This window comes from Bos indicus, chromosome 2 (genome assembly GCF_029378745.1).
Source record: "Bos indicus isolate NIAB-ARS_2022 breed Sahiwal x Tharparkar chromosome 2, NIAB-ARS_B.indTharparkar_mat_pri_1.0, whole genome shotgun sequence".
Lineage (NCBI taxonomy): Eukaryota > Metazoa > Chordata > Mammalia > Artiodactyla > Bovidae > Bos > Bos indicus.
The window spans coordinates 45,630,112-45,643,499 of NC_091761.1; positions in this window are offsets into that span (position 1 = coordinate 45,630,112).

Below are 13,388 nucleotides of genomic sequence, written 5' to 3' on the forward strand. Positions count from 1 at the left end.
CATTCACAGCGTGAAAATTTGAGAAACTTTCTTCCTTTACAGTGTGAGTTGAAGGCAACTCCAACAGCGAATCCTCCATCCTAAATCCTCTGCCCCCAGCTTTTCAAAGGGCACAGAAATTGAACCCAGCAAAGATGCTCTGTCAAAATGATTTAAACGGAGGAAAAAAAGTTGCTAGAGGGCTGGAGGAGAATTCATACTCCGGATCAAGAAAACATTTTTAAGTAGTCTTCACTGGTGGCCTGTGTTGAGACATATAACAGCTCAGACTGCTGTTTTTCCAAGAGGTTAAATTTCAAAAAGAGGAAACGACAGCAAACAGGCTTCCAATTTACTCAACAATGTCACAACTGGCGGGAGATCTGTTCAAAGTAGAATGACTGATTTACAAATTCTTGGACCTAATATACTAAGTGTATTAACACTTAGAAAACTTAGTGTTTTTGAGTGTCACATTTATGACTCCTGGGTTGACACAGCCGTGTCCAAGCACACTGGCCCTCATGATAACTCTTTGCTCTGTAATTCAGTCCCACGGCGGGAAGCCACTATTAAGTCAACCTTCAGTCCCTGAACAGACCCTGTGCCAGTGGACACAGACTGGAGTTATTATTCCATCTTTTTAAGGAATAAGTTAGAGGGGAATGCTTACATCACAATTCCAAAATATTAACCGTAGCAGGTAGAATATTACATTTCCCTTGTCCCTGTCTTGGGAAGGCAAGCTGACCAGATCATCATTCAGTTTCCCACAGATCCTTTCCACAAATGGAGCACTGCTATCTGGCAGTAGAAACAACAGGGAAACTGCCTTAACATGTTGAAAATAAAGGGTGGGGAAGAAGTCACTGAACAGGACTCCTTGAAAGAATGAGGATATGTTTTGGAGGAGTAAAACAGAAATAGAGAAGTGAGTGTCAAACAGCTAATAATCCTAAAAATTTAGAGCTGCAACTGGCTTTAAATATCCTGTATACCCCAGCAAGTCTTCTTTCCAGAAAGTATGAATTTTTCCAGCTTATTTAGCTGTAAGCGTGGTTAAAGAGTCCAGTCACAAAACAAGTTTAAAGTAGGTTTGATGAAGGTTTCAGCACTGCATATATGGACCCATTAAATGTATTTATCAAAACGAAGAACAATAACACCAAAATGTATATTTCTTTAACTAGAAAAATAAGTTCTCATATAAAAAATATTTTTTACATACATATATAGACAAACATCTAGAAAACATAAAACATTGCACTAAAATCTGTATGACTATAAATTGTACCGGATACATTCATTTTATATATTTATGTGTTAATTCACCTATCTGTCCACTTATCTAGTTGCCCTTGGAAAAGGAAAAGCTGTAAGAACAATATATTAGGAGGAGTGATAGTGTTAATTGTAATTATAGCCTGGAGCTTCTATGACGTCAATGAATATGTAATTTAACTGATAAAGAATCCAAAGTAATGCTCATAAAGATGCTCTTGGAATTTGGGAGAGGAATGGAGAACACAGTGGAACTTCAGCAGAGTTAGAAAATATAAAGAATAAATCAAAGCTGAAAAATAAAATAACTAAAATGAAAAATACACTAGAGGAAATCAACAACAGATGAGATGATACAGAAAAATGGATCAGTGATCTGGAAAACAGGTTTTTTAGACATATCCCCTCAAGCAAGGGAAACAAAAGTAAAATAAGCAAATGGGACTATATCAAGCGTTTGTATATCTAAGATCACTGTCAACAAAACAAAAAGACCACCTACTAAATGAGATAATGTATTTGCAAGTGATCTGACAAAGGGTTAATATCCAATATATGCAAAAACCTTATATAACTCAACATAAATAAACAACCCATTTTTAAAAATGGACAAAGGATCTGAATAGATATTTTTCCAAAGAAGATATACTGATGGCCAACAGGCACATGAAAAGATGCTCAATATCAGTAATTACCAGGGAAATACAAATGAAAACCACAATAGGATACCACGTTATACTTGTCAGAATGGCTGTTATCAAAAAGACCAGAAATAACACATGTTGGCAAGGATATAGAGAAAAGAGAACCCTCATACATTGCTTTGGGAATGTAAATTAGTTCAGCCACTATGAAAAACAGTACAGAGGTTTTTAAAAAAAATTAAAAATTGAGCTATCATATGATCTAGCAGCTCCATTCTTGGGCATTTATTTAAAGAAAATAAAAACACTAATTTGAAAAGATTTATGTACTCTAATGTTCATTGCAATATTGCTTACAATAGCCAGTATATGGAAGCAACATAAATGTCCATCGATAGATAAGTAGATAAAGATGTGGTATACACACACACACACACACACACACATATATGCCATAAAAAAAGAACAAACTCCTGCCAAATATGACAACATGGATGAACGTGAGAGTATTATGTTAAGTGAAATAAGTCAGACAGAGAAAGACAAGTACCATATGATTTTGCTTATGTGTGGAATATAAAGAAAAACAAACAAACATAACAAAACAGAGACAGATACAGAGAGCACACGTGTGGTTGCCAGAGAGAGGGTTACAAGAAGTGAAATAGGTGAAGGGGATTAAAAGGTACAAACTTCCAGGTATAAAATAAGCAGTCAGAGGGATGTAATACACAGCATGGAGAATATACTCAGTAATACTGTAATAACTTTGAATGGGAACAGATGGTTCCTAGACATCATGGTGATCATTTCTAACATATAAAAGTATCAATCACTATGTTGTACACATGAAACTAATAAAATATAATGTCATGTATATGTCAATATTTAAATAAAGAAAAGGCTTCAAGAAAGATGGCTTAAGTTTTAAACAGTTGTATTCACCAACAATAATCAAATCACAGTGGCCCTAAAACTAAGATTTGTGTTACTCTTCATATATTGTTTATTCAATTTAATCAAATACCATCTCATGTATCAGTTATTTAAAGAATTTTTACTTCCAGTTTGTTGGTTGCATTAAGAACTCAGAAAATATTTAGAAAAGCTGGTTTACACTGAAAAGATGAATATGATACACTTTGTTCTTTACCATAGTTTAGCATTGTAGACCTTACCAGTAAGTAACAATGTGTTGTGTTAGTTAATTCAACAAAAATAGTAATATTCAAAAGATAGGGCATGGGGATTTTTTTTTTTTTAACAAATATCCCTGGTAATTTTCATGCATACCAAAAATAGAAACCTGCTGGCTTAAGTGGTGGAATTTCTGTTGTTTGCAGGATGCTCCTGTAAGTTTCTTTTCTAATCTCCTCCCCCGACTCTCTCATTCTTTTCTTAAAGAACCTGCTTTCATTGTGCACTAAGTGGTCTGAGTCCCACAATCCTTGCTATTATACATAGCTAAGTAGAACAAAGATGGAAACCTGAGCCAATATGGGTTCATGAGTCACTCTCTGGTAAAATGTAGTTCAGACTCAATGACTGGCCCACCTCTGTTGGGAACTGAGAAGCAGTAAAAAGCAAGTGTATTCACTCAATTAAAGACTAATTTTTTAGTGCCAAAGGTAGAATTAAAATATGTATGTAGATAGATAGATAGACAGATAGACATTAGATAAGCATCTCTTGTGTCTCCTGCATGGACAGGCAGATCCTTTACCACTGTGCCTCCTGGGAAGCACCACAGCTGCAACACACACAGAGATACAGATGATTTTACAAGAAAGCAAACTCACATACTATGAATAAAGCAAAAATAAATTAAAGACCACTTCCCATGCTCTCAAAGGTAAAAGGAGAGAATTGCTAAATAAGAATAAAGACTCTAGCATCTTTTCTTGCCAGGCAGAGTATAAGTGAGTGAAATTCTCTCAGTGTGTCTGACTCTTTGCAACCCCATGGACTGTAGCCCACTGGCTCCTCTGTCCGTGGAATTCTCCAGGCAAGAATACTGGAGTGGATAGCCATTCCCTTCTCCAGGAGATGTTCCCAACCCAGGGATCGAATCCAGGTCTCCCGCACTGCAGTCGAATTCTTTACTGTCTGTGCTACCAGGAAAATTGTCTGCTGTAGGGAAGGGGCCTTAAACCAATGTTGCTTCAATTGCTGCCACTTCCTCTAGCATTGATATTCATGCTGCTCCAACCCTATCAATGATGGGGAGAATGAGAATTCAGAGAGCCTCTATTTAGTACATTCTACCTGGCAGGGACTGGTGTTAGCATTTCATATACATCAAGGCAGTAATTTCTCACAATAACCCCATGATGTTGGCATTGTTGTCAATATTCTACAGATAAAGACTTAGAAGTGGTCAGAGAAGTAAAGAAAGTAGGTCCAAAATTGCTAGTTCAGTTCAGTTGCTCAGTCATGTCCGACTCTCTGTGACCCCATGAACCGCAACATGCCAGGCCTCCCTGTCCATCACCAACTCCTGGAGTTCACCCAAATCCATGTCCATCCAGTCAATGATGCCATACAACCATCTCATCCTCTGTTATCCCCTTCTCCTCCTGCCCTCGATCTTTCCCAGCATCAGGGTCTTTTCCAATGAGTCCGTTTCCTCACATCAGGTGGCCAAAGTATTGGAGTTTCAGCTTCAACATTAGTCCTTCTAATGAACACTGAGGACTGATCTCCTTTAGGCTGGACTGCTTGTATCTCCTTGCAGTCCAAGGGACTCTCAAGAGTCTTCTCCAACACCACAGTTCAAAAGCATCAATTATTCAGCACTCAACTTTTTTTATAGTCCAACTCTCACATCCATACATGACTACTGGAAAAACCATAGCCTTGACTAGACGGACCTTTGTTGACAAAGTAATGTCTCTGCTTTTTAATATTCTATGTAGGTTGGTCATAACTTTCCTTCCAAGGAGTAAGCGTCTTTTAATTTCATGACTGCAATCACCATCTGCAGTGATTTTGGAGCCCACAAAAATAAAGTCTGACACTGTTTCCACTGTTTCCCCATCTATCTGCCATGAAGTGATGGGACCGGATGCCATGATCTTATTTTCTGAATGTTGAGCTTTAAGCCAACTTTTTCACTCTCCTCTTTCACTTTCATCAAGAAGTTCTTTAGTTCTTCTTTACTTTCTGCTATAAAGGTGGTGTCATCTGCATATCTAAGGTTATTGATATTTCTCCCGGCACTCTTGATTCCAGCTTGTGCTTCTTCCAGCCCAGCGTTTCTCATGATGTACTCTGCATAAAAGTTAAATAAGCACTGTGACAATATACAGCCTTGATATACTCCTTTTCCTATTTGGAACCAGTCTGTTGTTCCATGTCCAGTTCTAACTGTTGCTTCCTGACCTGCAACAGATTTCTCAAGAGGCAGATCAGGTGGTCTGGTATTCCCATCTCTTGAAGGATTTTCCACAATTTATTGTGATCCACTCAGGCAAAGTCTTTGGCATAGTCAATAAAGCAGAAATACATGTTTTTCTAGAACTCTCTTGCTTTTTCAATGATTCAGTAGATGTTGGCAATTTGATCTCAAGTTCCTCTGCCTTTTCTAAAATCAAATCCCTTATGACTATACAGTGGAAGTGAGAAATAGATTTAACAAACTAGATCTGATAGAGTGCCTGATGAACTATGGACAGAGGTTCGTGACATTGTACAGGAGACAGGAATCAAGACCATCCCCATGGAAAAGAAATGCAAAAAGGCAGAATGACTGTCTGAGGAGGCCTTACAAATAGCTGTGAAAAGAAGAGAAGTGAAAAGCAAAGGAGAAAAGGAAAGATATAAACATCTGAATGCAGAGTTCCAAAGAATAGCAAGGAGAGATAAGAAAGCCTTCCTCAGTGATCAATGCAAAGAAATAGAGGAAAACAATAGAATGGGAAAGACTAGAGATCTCCTCAAGAAAATTAGAGATACCAAGGGAACATGTCATGCAAAGATGGGCTCAATAAAGGACAGAACTGGTATGGACCTAACAGAAGCAGAAGATATTAAGAAGAGGTGGCAAGAATACACAGAAGAACTGTACAAAAAAGATCTTAATGACTCAAATAACAATGATGGTGTGATCACTCACCTAGACCCAGACATCCTGGAATGTGAAGTCAAGTGGGCCTTAGGAAGCATCAATATGAACGAAGATAGTGGAGGTGATGGAATTCCAGTTGAGCTATCCCAAATCCTGAAAGATGATGCTGTGGAAGTGCTGCACTCAATATGCCAGCAAATATGAAAAACTCAGCAGTGGCCACAGGACTGGAAAAGGTCAGTTTTCATTCCAATCCCAAAGAAAGGCAATGCCAAAGAGTGCTCAAACTACTGCACAGTTGCACTCATCTCACACACTAGTAAGGTAATACTTAAAATTGTGCAAGCCAGGCTTCAACAACACATGAACCAAAATTGCTAAAATTATAGCTAATTCTGTCTGACTCAGTGTCTGTGTTTTTAACTATGGGTATAACAAAAAAAGAAGGGGTGGCTAGATTAAGGAATACAGCTAAGAATAAGTTGTGAATGCATATGACAACATTTATACAATTTAACTTTGCCTCGGGCTCTCTTTGATAGGAGATTAATTACTTTTCAACATTTATAACTTATAACAATATGTACTACACAAACCATGGGAAGTCCATCTTCTTATATATAGATGCAGGCAGCATCACATTTACCTAAATCCATATTCTCTAGCTCAGGTTTCCAGTAGCTCCCTATAAAACAGTCATGGGAAGATGCAGTTTTAAAGAATTTTTGCTTTCAAGAATGCCCATGCTAGTAGTGTGTAGACAAGTACTAAAATGAGTAAGAGGAATTTCGTTTTTAAAAATCTTAGGAAGGATAAAATTTGTTTAAGATGTTAGGTGTATATGATTTGTGGTTTTTAAAAAAATCCACATAAACTTCCTATATCATCATTTTAACAGGGAGATGCTATCTCTTTAAGTAAGTTTCATGGAAGCACCTATTAACAGTGAAAACTCCAGTTGAAGACATGTAGCTCTATATAGTGGGGCATTTCTCTAAAGTAACAATTTGAAAATTCATCCTGCCTCTTCTGTGTAGAGGTTGGGGTGCTGTATTAACTTACCTCTCCTAACACGTTGATTAAAAATAAGCTGTTTGTAAATACACTACGAAGTGGAAATCTCATGCATGAAGTCCTTCTAAGAATGAAAATAAAAGAGCTCTTATCACAAAAATGCTTAGTAGAAAGACAAACTATTAAGTCGTATTTTGTACTTTTTAAAATATGATTGTTAACAGCACAGCAAAATCCACAACATTATAAAATACAAGAATTTCAAGTTTTTTTTGTCCAAACTTTTAATTAGAAAATGAATGAATGAACTAGAATTTTAAAATTCTTTTGACAGTTTAACACCTAGGCATATTATTATATGACCTGCTTGGTCAGAAAATAGTCTGTTTTGCAGTAATATGAAATCATCAGATGGTCTGTGCTAGATTGTAAGCTCTTTTTTATTTTATTTTTAACATTTTATTTTTTCCTTCTGAGATTCCAGATATTTGGGGGGTTTTGTTTGTTTTGTCTTTTGCTACACTATGCAGCATGCAAGATCTTAGTTCCTTGAGCAGGAATTGAACCCTGGATCAGGGATCAAACCTATGGCCCCTGCAGTGGAAGTGCAGTCTTCAACACTGGACAACCAGGGAAGCTCCATTTTTTGGTTTTTAAAATTTTTTTTCATTGAATTATAGTTAATATACAATGTTGTGTTAGTTACAAGTGTACAGCCAAGTGATTCAGTTATATATATATATATATATATTTTCAGATTCTTTTCCATTGTAGGTTATTATAAGATATTGAGTATTGAATTTGGGGTTTATCATTGCTATACTTTTATTTCTTCCTCATTGAGCCTTATACACTGGCTAAAATTCCTTTAACATATTTATCTTAATGTGATTAATTTTATTTTGTAATAAGTAAAAGGAGTGAATTTTGGTTAAATATGAATGAGATTTTTCTATGGTGAATAATATATTATGGTAGCTCTGCTAATAGATGTTCAAAAATTCAAAATAGTTTTATTTTGGAGACATTTTCTTATGCTAAAGATGTTTGTCCTAATATACCACTTAGTCCAAGGGACTCTCAAGGGTCTTCTCCAACACCACAGTTCAAAAGCATCAAGTCTTTGGCGCTCAGCTTTCTTCACAGTCCAACTCTCACATCCATACATAACTACAGGAAAAACCATAGCCTTGACTAGACAGAACTTTTTGGCAAAGTAATGTCTCTGCTTTTGAATATGCTATCTAGGTTGGTCATAACTTTCCTTCCAAGGTGTAAGCATCTTTTAATTTCATGGCTGATCCCACAATTTTGGAGTAATTTTGGAGCCCACAAAAATAAAGTCTGACACTGTTTCCACTGTTTCCCCATCTATTTCCCATGAAGTGATGGGACCAGATGCCATGATCTTCGTTTTCTAAATGTTGAGCTTTAAGCCAACTTTTTCACTCTCCTCTTTCACTTTCATCAAGAGGCTTTTTAGTTCCTCTACACCTAGAGTTAGAGGAACTCAAAACATATTCAGAAAAAAAATTTAAATAATAGACCTATAAAGTTATTTAGCGAAAGACAGGAAGAAGTTAATGAGAAATTAATTAGAGAGCAAGAAATTAATGCTGAAATTTAACTATTAACATTTTTAATGGTAACATAGATTAATAAAACTCTTTGGTTTGCTTTATTAATAATAGCACTCTTCCAGAAGTTTTATAAAAGGGCCTATTGTGGTTGTTTAGTTGCCAAGTCGTGTCCGACTCTTTTGTGACCCCCTTACCTTGGACGAGGGGTATATCCTCACTGCAGCCCCTCCTGACCTTAAACGTGGAGTAGCTCCTCTCGGCCATCCTGCGCCCGTGCAGCCACCGTTCCTTGGACGTGGGGTTGCTCCACTTGGGCACCGCCCCTGACCTCAGACATGGGGTAGCTCCTCTCCGCCGCAGCCCCCTGACCTTGGGTGAGGAATAGCTCCTCTTGGCCCCGCTTCTGTGCAGTCCGTCTCAGCCAGTGCGCTTCTGCATGGTGAAAGGTAAGGAGCAGCACTGCGCTTTGCTGGAGCAGCCGTGAAGAGATACCCCACGTCCAAGATAAGAGAAACCTAAGTAAGACGGTAGGTGTTGCAAGAGGGCATCAGAGGGCAGACACACTGAAACCATAATCACAGAAAACTAGTCAATCTAATCACACGGGCCACAGCCTTGTCTAATTCAATGAAACTAAGCCATGCCGTGTAGGGCCACCCAAGACGGGCAGGTCATGGTGGAGAGGTCTGGCAGAATGTGGTCCACTGGAGAAGGGAATGGCAAACCACTTCAGTATTCTTGCCTTGAGAACCCCATGAACAGTATGAAAAAGCAAAATGATAGGATACTGAAAGAGGAACTCCCCAGGTCAGTAGGTGCCCAATATGATACTGGAGATCAGTGGAGAAATAACTCCAGAAAAAATGAAGGGATGGAGCCAAAGCAAAAACAATACCCAGCTGTGGATGTGACTGGTGATAGAAGCAAGATCCAAAGCTGTAAAGAGCAATATTGCATAGGAACCTGGAATGTCAGGTCTATGAATCAAGGCAAATTGGAAGTGGTCAAACAGGAGATGGCAAGAGTGAATGTCGACATTCTAGGAATCAGTGAACTGAAATGGACTGGAATGGGTGAATTTAACTCAGATGACCATTATATCTACTATTGTGGGCAGGAATCCCTTAGAAGAAATGGAGTAGCCATAGTGGTCAACAAAAGAGTCTGAAATGCAGTACCTGGATGCAATCTCAAAAATGACAGAATGATCACTGTTCATTTCCAGGGCAAACCATTCAATATCAGAGTAATCCAAGTCTATGCCCCAACCTGTAACGCAGAAGAAGCTGAAGTTGAACGGTTCTACGAAGACCTACAAGACCTTTTAGAACTAACACCCCAAAAAAGATGTCCTTTTCATTACAGGGGGCTGGAATGCAAAAGTAGGAAGTCAAGAAACACCTGGGGTAACAGGCAAATTTGGCCTTGGAATACGGAATGAAGTAGGGCAAAGACTAACAGAGTTTTGCCAAGAGAACACACTAGTCATAGCAAACACCCTCTTCCAACAACACAAGAGAAGACTCTACACATGGACATCACCAGATGGCCAACACCAAAGTCAGACTGATTATATTCTTTGCAGCCAAATATGGAGAAGCTCTATACAGTCAGCACAAAAAATACTGGGAGTTGACTGTGGCTCAGATCATGAACTCCTTATTGCCAAATTCAGACTTAAATTGAAGAAAGTAGGGAAAATCACTAGACCATTCAGGCCTGACCTAAATCAAATCCCTTATGATTATACAGTGGAAGTGAGAAATAGATTTAACAAACTAGATCTGATAGAGTGCCTGATGAACTATGGAATGAGGTTCGTGACATTGTACAGGAAACAGGGATCAAGGCCATCCCCATGGAAAAGAAATGCAAAAAAGCAAAATGGCTGTCTGGGGAGGTCTTACAATTAGCTGTGAAAAGAAGAGAAGCAAAAAGCAAAGGAGAAAAGGAAAGATATAAGCATCTGAATGCAGAGTTCCAAAGGTTACAAGGAGAGATAAGAAAGCCTTCCTCGGTGATCAATGCAAAGAAATAGAGAAAAACAATAGAATGGGAAAGGCTAGAGATCTCATCAAGAAAATTAAAGGTACCAAGGGAACACTTCATGCAAAGATGGGCTCGATAAAGGACAGAAATGGTATGGACCTAACAGAAGCAGAAGATATTAAGAAGAGGTGGCAAGAATACACAGAAGAACTATACAAAAAAGATCTTCAAAACCAAGATAATCATAATGGTGTGATCATTCACCTAGAGCCAGACATCCTGGAATGTGAAGTCAAGTGGGCCTTAGGAAGCATCAATACGAATGAAGATAGTGGAGGTGATGGAATTCCAGTTGAGCTATCCCAAATCCTGAAAGATGATGCTGTGAAAGTGCTGCACTTAATATGCCAGCAAATATGAAATACTCAGCAGTGGCCACAGGACTGGAAAAGGTCAGTTTTCATTCCAATCCCAAAGAAAGGCAATGCTATAGAATGCTCAAACTACTGCACAGTTGCACTCATCTCACACTCTAGTAAAGTAATGCTCAAAATTCTCCAAGCCAGGCTTCAGCAATACGTGAACCGTGAACTTCCAGATGTTCAAGCTGGTTTTAGAAAAGGCTGAGGTATCAGAGATCAAATTGCCAACATCTGCTGGATCATGGAAAAAAGGAAGAGAGTTCCAGAAAAACATCTACTTCTGCTTTATTGACTATGCCAAAGCCTTTGCCTGTGTGGATCACAATATAACTGTGGAAAATTCTGAAAGAGATGGGAATACCAGATCACCTGACCTGCCTCTTGAGAAACCTGTATGCAGGTCAGGAAGCAACAATTAGAACTGGACATGGAACAACAGACTGGTTCCAAATAGGAAAAGGAGTACATGAAGGCCGTATATTATCACCCTGCTTCTTTAACTTACATGCAGAGTACATCCTGAGAAACGCTGGGCTGGAAGAAGCACAAGCTGGAATCAAGATTGCCGGGAGAAATATCAATAACCTCAGATATGCAGATGACACCACCCTTATGGCAGAAAGTGAAGAGGAACTAAAAAGCCTCTTGATGAAAGTGACAGAGGAGAGTGAAAAAGTTGGCTTAAAGCTCAACATTCAGAAAACGAAGATCATGGCATCTGGTCCCATCACTGCATGGGAAATAGATGGGGAAACAGTGGAAACATTGTCAGACTTTTTTGGGGGGGGCTCCAAAGTCACTGCAAATGGTGATTGCAGCCATGAAATTAAAAGACGCTTACTCTTTAGAAGGAAAGATATGACCAACCTAGATAGCATATTCAAAAGCAGAGACATTACTTTGCCAAAAAAGGCCCATCTAGTCAAGGCTATGGTTTTTCCAGTAGTCATTTATGGATGTAAGAGTTGGACTGTGAAGAAAGCTGAGCGCTGAAGAATTGATGCTTTTGAACTGTGGTGTTGCAAAAGACTCTTGAGAGTCCCTTGGACTGCAAGGAGATCCAGCCAGTCCATTCTAAAGGAGATCAGTCCTGGGTGTTGTTTGGAAGGACTGATGCTAAAGCTGAAACTCCAATACTTTGGCCACTTCATGCAAAGAGTTGACTCATTGGAAAAGACTCTGATGCTGGGAGGGTTTGGGGGCAGGAGGAGAAGGGGACAACAGAGGTTGAGATGGCTGGATGGCATCACCGACTCAATGGACATGAGTTTAGGTGAACCCTGGGAGTTGGTGATGGACAGGAAGGCCTGGTGTGCTGCCATACATGGGCTCACAAAGAGTTGGACACGACTGAGTGACTGAACTGAATTGAACTGGACTACAGCCCTCCAGGCTCCTCTGTCCATGGGATTTCCCAGGTGAGAATACTAGAGTGAGTTTTCATGTCCTTCTCCAGGGCATCTTCCCCACCCAGGGATTGAACCTGAGTCTCTTGCATCTCCTGCGTTGGCAGGCGGATTCTTTACCACTAAGCCACCAGGGAATGTCAGTGTAATTAAGACCCCAAATTATTTAATTTTGATACGTGAACCATGAACTTCCTGATGTTCAAGCTGGTTTTAGAAAAGGCAGAGGAACTTGAGATCAAATTGCCAACATCCAATGGATGGTCAAAAAAGCAAGAGAGTTCTAGAAAAACATCTATTTCTGCTTTATTGACTATGCCAAAGCCTTTGACAGTGTGGATCACAATAAACTGTGGAAAATTCTGAAAGAGATGGGAATACCAGACCACCTGATCTGCCTCTTGAGAAATCTGTTGCAGGTCAGGAAGCAACAGTTAGAACTGGACATGGAACAACAGACTGGTTCCAAATAGGAAAAGGAGTACAGTCAAGGCTGGATATTGTCACCCTGCTTATTTAACTTATATGCAGAGTACATCCTGAGAAACGCTGGGCTGGAAGAAGCACAAGCTGGAATCAAGGTTGCTGGGAGAAATATCAATAACCTCAGATATGCAGATGACACCACCCTTATGGCAGAAAGTGAAGAGGAACTCAAAAGCCTCTTGATGAAAGTGAAAGTGGAGAGTGAAAAAGTTGGCTTAAAGCTCAACACTCAGAAAACAAAGATCATGGCACCCGGTCCCATCATTTCATGGGAAATAGATGGGGAACAGTGGAAACAGTGTCAGACTTTATTTTTCTGGGCTCCAGAATCACTGCAGATGGTGACTGCAGCCATGAAATTAAAAGATGCTTACTCCTTGGAAGGAAAGTTATGACCAACGTAGATGGCATATTGAAAAGCAGAGACATTACTTTGCCAACAAAGGTCCGTCTAGTCAAGGCTATGGTTTTTCCTGTGGTCATGTATGGATGTGAGAGTTGGACTGTGAAGAAGGCTGAGC